This window comes from Schistocerca gregaria, unplaced genomic scaffold (genome assembly GCF_023897955.1).
Source record: "Schistocerca gregaria isolate iqSchGreg1 unplaced genomic scaffold, iqSchGreg1.2 ptg000819l, whole genome shotgun sequence".
Taxonomy (NCBI): Eukaryota; Metazoa; Arthropoda; class Insecta; order Orthoptera; family Acrididae; genus Schistocerca; species Schistocerca gregaria.
In genome coordinates, this window is record NW_026062186.1 from 1 (window position 1) to 7,500 (window position 7,500).

The 7,500-nt window shown below is 49.2% G+C and overlaps 1 non-coding gene across 1 annotated transcript in view; it reads left to right on the forward strand.

Moving 5' to 3' along the window:
• The first annotated feature begins 6,324 nt into the window (after nt 1-6,324).
• The window catches only part of LOC126322634 (small subunit ribosomal RNA), a 1,893-nt gene continuing 717 nt past the window's right edge, over nt 6,325-7,500 (forward strand). The window contains exon 1 of the ribosomal RNA XR_007559093.1: nt 6,325-7,500. This exon is cut by the window's right edge and continues 717 nt beyond it. This is a non-coding gene — a ribosomal RNA (small subunit ribosomal RNA).

Consider the following 7,500-nt stretch of genomic DNA (forward strand, 5'->3'; position numbering starts at 1 on the left):
ACACTAGATCGCGTGTTCGCGAGACGTGACGCCCGGCGGCAAAGAGTGCTCCTCTGAGGATATAGATGTTCCGTTCCGCCGCACAATGGTGACGGTGACCGCTGCCTGCGGTGGCAACGCTGGGCACAGTCGATACTCGCCGTGTGGTGGAAGGTAAACATTATGCGGTACATCAGTACTTTCCTAATAGTTCGGTCGTCTCACGGCACTGCTTAGTAAATGATGCAAGGCCAAATATAGATGATTTATGCGAATGTCCCTATACGTGCTGTAAGACTGGGCACACAACGTGAATCGCACGTCAGCCAGACACTCGAACATGCACCACTCTCGGCCTGCAACGGAGACACACAATACGTAAACATCTGGAATGCGACAATGTCGAGTGCATCCTCTCTGCCACATTGCACCGTCGACACTATGATAACCAGAGCAGTAGGTCCACCTATAAAAGCACAATACCCCACTCCTCCGACAACTACCATTGCTCAGATAAATCAACACCACCAACACACATCCTACACAGAGGGGCACCAAATATCATCCCCCGCCCTCGTGTTATACCACATGAAAAATTGCAGAAGTGAGAGACACACATCCGCCAGCCTCTTGCTACAAGCATCGAACCGACGTGACGTATCTGACGGTGACTCAGGCATCCGTGTACTGCCACCACTATCCACCCCCCCCCCCCCTCTCTCTCTGCCCCCTTCCCACACAATACCAAATTTAACCAACTTTATCGCTTAACCTAACTGTGGCTGTACCAGTTTATCGCTTAACCTAACTGTGGCTGTACCAGTTTATCGCTTAACCTAACTGTGGCTGTACCAGTTTATCGCTTAACCTAACTGTGGCTGTACCAGTTTATCGCTTAACCTAACTGTGGCTGTACCAGTTTATCGCTTAACCTAACTGTGGCTGTACCAGTTTATCGCTTAACCTAACTGTGGCTGTACCAGTTTATCGCTTAACCTAACTGTGGCTGTACCAGTTTATCGCTTAACCTAACTGTGGCTGTACCAGTTTATCGCTTAACCTAACTGTGGCTGTACCAGTTTATCGCTTAACCTAACTGTGGCTGTACCAGTTTATCGCTTAACCTAACTGTGGCTGTACCAGTTTATCGCTTAACCTAACTGTGGCTGTACCAGTTTATCGCTTAACCTAACTGTGGCTGTACCAGTTTATCGCTTAACCTAACTGTGGCTGTACCAGTTTATCGCTTAACCTAACTGTGGCTGTACCAGTTTATCGCTTAACCTAACTGTGGCTGTACCAGTTTATCGCTTAACCTAACTGTGGCTGTACCAGTTTATCGCTTAACCTAACTGTGGCTGTAGTTTATCGCTTAACCTAACTGTGGCTGTACCAGATTATCGCTTAACCTAACTGTGGCTGTACCAGATTATCGCTTAACCTAACTGTGGCTGTACCAGTTTATCGCTTAACCTAACTGTGGCTGTACCAGTTTATCGCTTAACCTAACTGTGGTACCAGATTATCGCTTAACCTAACTGTGGCTGTACCAGATTATCGCTTAACCTAACTGTGGCTGTACCAGTTTATCGCTTAACCTAACTGTGGCTGTACCAGTTTATCGCTTAACCTAACTGTGGCTGTACCAGTTTATCGCTTAACCTAACTGTGGCTGTACCAGTTTATCGCTTAACCTAACTGTGGCTGTACCAGTTTATCGCTTAACCTAACTGTGGCTGTACCAGTTTATCGCTTAACCTAACTGTGGCTGTACCAGTTTATCGCTTAACCTAACTGTGGCTGTACCAGTTTATCGCTTAACCTAACTGTGGCTGTACCAGTTTATCGCTTAACCTAACTGTGGCTGTACCAGATTATCGCTTAACCTAACTGTGGCTGTACCAGATTATCGCTTAACCTAACTGTGGCTGTACCAGATTATCGCTTAACCTAACTGTGGCTGTACCAGATTATCGCTTAACCTAACTGTGGCTGTACCAGATTATCGCTTAACCTAACTCAATTTGTCCCTTAACCTAACTCAATTTGTCCCTTAACCTAACTCAATTTGTCCCTTAACCTAACTCAATTTGTCCCTTAACCTAACTCAATTTGTCCCTTAACCTAACTCAATTTGTCCCTTAACCTAACTCAATTTGTCCCTTAACCTAACTCAATTTGTCCCTTAACCTAACTCAATTTGTCCCTTAACCTAACTCAATTTGTCCCTTAACCTAACTCAATTTGTCCCTTAACCTAACTCAATTTGTCCCTTAACCTAACTCAATTTGTCCCTTAACCTAACTCAATTTGTCCCTTAACCTAACTCAATTTGTCCCTTAACCTAACTCAAGTTGTCCCTTAACCTAACTCAAGTTGTCCCTTAACCTAACTCAAGTTGTCCCTTAACCTAACTCAAGTTGTCCCTTAACCTAACTCAAGTTGTCCCTTAACCTAACTCAAGTTGTCCCTTAACCTAACTCAAGTTGTCCCTTAACCTAACTCAAGTTGTCCCTTAACCTAACTCAAGTTGTCCCTTAACCTAACTCAAGTTGTCCCTTAACCTAACTCAAGTTGTCCCTTAACCTAACTCAAGTTGTCCCTTAACCTAACTCAAGTTGTCCCTTAACCTAACTCAAGTTGTCCCTTAACCTAACTCAAGTTGTCCCTTAACCTAACTCAAGTTGTCCCTTAACCTAACTCAAGTTGTCCCTTAACCTAACTCAAGTTGTCCCTTAACCTAACTCAAGTTGTCCCTTAACCTAACTCAAGTTGTCCCTTAACCTAACTCAAGTTGTCCCTTAACCTAACTCAAGACACTAGATCGCGTGTTTCAAGTTGTCCCTTAACCTAACTCAAGTTGTCCCTTAACCTAACTCAAGTTGTCCCTTAACCTAACTCAAGTTGTCCCTTAACCTAACTCAAGTTGTCCCTTAACCTAACTCAATTTGTCCCTTAACCTAACCCACGTTGTCCCTTAACCTAACTCAAGTTGTCCCTTAACCTAACTCAAGTTGTCCCTTAACCTAACTCAAGTTGTCCCTTAACCTAACTCAAGTTGTCCCTTAACCTAACTCAAGTTGTCCCTTAACCTAACTCAAGTTGTCCCTTAACCTAACTCAAGTTGTCCCTTAACCTAACTCAAGTTGTCCCTTAACCTAACTCAAGTTGTCCCTTAACCTAACTCAAGTTGTCCCTTAACCTAACTCAAGTTGTCCCTTAACCTAACTCAAGTTGTCCCTTAACCTAACTCAAGTTGTCCCTTAACCTAACTCAAGTTGTCCCTTAACCTAACTCAAGTTGTCCCTTAACCTAACTCAAGTTGTCCCTTAACCTAACTCAAGTTGTCCCTTAACCTAACTCAAGTTGTCCCTTAACCTAACTCAAGTTGTCCCTTAACCTAACTCAAGTTGTCCCTTAACCTAACTCAAGTTGTCCCTTAACCTAACTCAAGTTGTCCCTTAACCTAACTCAAGTTGTCCCTTAACCTAACTCAAGTTGTCCCTTAACCTAACTCAATTTGTCCCTTAACCTAACTCAATTTGTCCCTTAACCTAACTCAATTTGTCCCTTAACCTAACTCAATTTGTCCCTTAACCTAACTCAATTTGTCCCTTAACCTAACTCAATTTGTCCCTTAACCTAACTCAATTTGTCCCTTAACCTAACTCAATTTGTCCCTTAACCTAACTCAATTTGTCCCTTAACCTAACTCAAGTTGTCCCTTAACCTAACTCAAGTTGTCCCTTAACCTAACCCACGTTGTCCCTTAACCTAACCCACGTTGTCCCTTAACCTAACCGACGTTGTCCCTTAACCTAACCGACGTTGTCCCTTAACCTAACCGACGTTGTCCCTTAACCTAACCGACGTTGTCCCTTAACCTAACCGACGTTGTCCCTTAACCTAACCGACGTTGTCCCTTAACCTAACCGACGTTGTCCCTTAACCTAACCCACGTTGTCCCTTAACCTAACCCACGTTGTCCCTTAACCTAACCCACGTTGTCCCTTAACCTAACCCACGTTGTCCCTTAACCTAACCCACGTTGTCCCTTAACCTAACCCACGTTGTCCCTTAACCTAACCCACGTTGTCCCTTAACCTAACCCACGTTGTCCCTTAACCTAACCCACGTTGTCCCTTAACCTAACCCACGTTGTCCCTTAACCTAACCCACGTTGTCCCTTAACCTAACCCACGTTGTCCCTTAACCTAACCCACGTTGTCCCTTAACCTAACCCACGTTGTCCCTTAACCTAACCCACGTTGTCCCTTAACCTAACCCACGTTGTCCCTTAACCTAACCCACGTTGTCCCTTAACCTAACCCACGTTGTCCCTTAACCTAACCCACGTTGTCCCTTAACCTAACCCACGTTGTCCCTTAACCTAACCCACGTTGTCCCTTAACCTAACCCACGTTGTCCCTTAACCTAACCCACGTTGTCCCTTAACCTAACCCACGTTGTCCCTTAACCTAACCCACGTTGTCCCTTAACCTAACCCACGTTGTCCCTTTGCCTAACATAGTTCACTGCTCGGAATCTCTGGTGTCGTTGTTATCCTCATGTAGATGTCTTGCGAGTGTTGCTTACTTTCCACATATTCCTGCTATCCACTGTCAATTGTACTGCAATAGGACTATATCGCCGACCCCCCCCCTCCCCCCCCTCTGTCCCCCTCTGTCCCCCTCTTTGTGTCTCTGTCCTCTCAAGCTGGTCGGTCTGGCGTTTGAGTGTTAAATGAGCCTCGCAGCTGTTCAGTTGCATTCAGATGTCGACGCCCTCAGTGTACGTCGTGGTATGGTCTGTGTCCATTGTCCGCTGATGTCGTACGCGTAACCCACACGCTGTACCGATCATCGGTCGTTACGTACAGAGTGAAGTAGTGTGATACGTGTGACCGTACGCTGGCTGTGCCCAACGGTGTCGAATCTCAATTTCCATATGTTGTGCTTGATGCTACTTGTCTCGTCTCCCAATAACAGCTAGGTTGCACTGTGGTACGCCGTAGAGGCGTGTGGGAGGAACGTACGAACGCATTGTATGTCACCCTGGGTCGCTGGGGGTGGTGGTGCGGTGAGTCAGGTCAGGTCAGGTCAGCGTGAGCCGTCTGATGTAGTGACGCGTGTATTCCGACTTTGTCGTATTGCCTCACACAAAGTGCTACCCTGGTGGACCGCGTTCCATATCTGGGACATGCCGCAGATGCCGGTTGACAGTGGATCGCGGAAGGTACATCGCATACGTGCGCGGGCCACCTTCCACGTGTTCTCTTCTGCACATGTCGCAGTGTGTATGTGGTCTGATGTAGCGTGTCGTGACACATGACATCCTGGCATGCAAGAATTGTTGAATTCGCAAATGTAGGTGGACATCTACGTTTACTGCCCAAGATACGCAAATGAACTGGAAATCCGTTGTTGAGCGGTTGTTCACGCTGGAGGTGAATCTGTGATGGCGACGATCGGTACAGCTATTAACCGGTTGTTTCAGCGGTACCCGCCACATCCACACGCGTGACTAGGCCCATGTGGGTATGAAGCGATACGCGGCGGTGGCTTGGTGGGACTGTTCCCGGCCGGTGAAGGGGGGCCGCCCGGCGTGTTGGCCGCGCGCTGCGTGGGCGCACGCGCAACAGGCGGCTGGTGGGGGGCGCCGAGTGGCAGGAGCGCCAGCCGACGGGCCCGGCAGGCGGCGCAGCTACGCTGCGGCGCACCCTGCACGCGGCGCCTGGCGGCCAAAGTTGGTTCAGCCGAGCCCGGTGCGAAGCGCGGTGGACATCTGCAGTGTGCTGGTCTGATTGAGGACTGTGTGCGTTGAGGATGCGCCGCCGCCTGGCACTCGGCGCCGCGACGCCGTCTGCTGCTCGGTCGCCCCAGCGGTTCTCGCAGGTGGTTTGTATCGCAGTTGTGCGGACGTGTTGGCGCGTGCGCTGTGCTGGGAGAGTTCGCTTCTGCACCCAAGTGGGGCTTTGCCCTTGTGTGGCGCTGGCGTTGGAGCTGCCGGTCACCATAGGTGGCGCGTGTTGTCTCCCGCCGGCAATGCCACGACAGCACGCTCCCGGGCCTCTGTCGGCAGCGGCAAGCTCAGTTGGGAGCAAGGGTGTTCGCACTAAAACCGTCTACTCGCCTAACTCCGGGCGATTGCGCCTCTCTCGAAACCGACCAAGTACCTAGGACGGCGCTGCGCGCCGCCGGGACCTGAGAGGGTTTCGAGGTGTATCGTGCAGGGGAGCTCGGCCTCCTCCTGTTTGCAGAATAATTGAGCGGACGCTTGCGTGTTCGCGCGGGCCCCCGGGACACACTCCCGGGCGGCCGGCTGCTCAGCTCTAGTTGACGCAGCTCCCTGGTTGATCCTGCCAGTAGTCATATGCTTGTCTCAAAGATTAAGCCATGCATGTCTCAGTACAAGCCGCATTAAGGTGAAACCGCGAATGGCTCATTAAATCAGTTATGGTTCCTTAGATCGTACCCACGTTACTTGGATAACTGTGGTAATTCTAGAGCTAATACATGCAAACAGAGTCCCGACCAGAGATGGAAGGGACGCTTTTATTAGATCAAAACCAATCGGATTGGCTTGTCTGGTCCGTTTGCCTTGGTGACTCTGAATAACTTTGGGCTGATCGCACGGTCCTCGTACCGGCGACGCATCTTTCAAATGTCTGCCTTATCAACTGTCGATGGTAGGTTCTGCGCCTACCATGGTTGTAACGGGTAACGGGGAATCAGGGTTCGATTCCGGAGAGGGAGCCTGAGAAACGGCTACCACATCCAAGGAAGGCAGCAGGCGCGCAAATTACCCACTCCCGGCACGGGGAGGTAGTGACGAAAAATAACGATACGGGACTCATCCGAGGCCCCGTAATCGGAATGAGTACACTTTAAATCCTTTAACGAGTATCTATTGGAGGGCAAGTCTGGTGCCAGCAGCCGCGGTAATTCCAGCTCCAATAGCGTATATTAAAGTTGTTGCGGTTAAAAAGCTCGTAGTTGGATTTGTGTCCCACGCTGTTGGTTCACCGCCCGTCGGTGTTTAACTGGCATGTATCGTGGGACGTCCTGCCGGTGGGGCGAGCCGAAGGGGTGCTTTCGCGTCCCGAGGCGGACCCCGTTTAAATCCTACCAGGGTGCTCTTTGTTGAGTGTCTCGGTGGGCCGGCACGTTTACTTTGAACAAATTAGAGTGCTTAAAGCAGGCAAGCCCGCCTGAATACTGTGTGCATGGAATAATGGAATAGGACCTCGGTTCTATTTTGTTGGTTTTCGGAACCCGAGGTAATGATTAATAGGGACAGGCGGGGGCATTCGTATTGCGACGTTAGAGGTGAAATTCTTGGATCGTCGCAAGACGAACAGAAGCGAAAGCATTTGCCAAGTATGTTTTCATTAATCAAGAACGAAAGTTAGAGGTTCGAAGGCGATCAGATACCGCCCTAGTTCTAACCATAAACGATGCCAGCCAGCGATCCGCCGCAGTTCCTCCGATGACTCGGCGGGCAGCCTCCGGGAAACCAAAG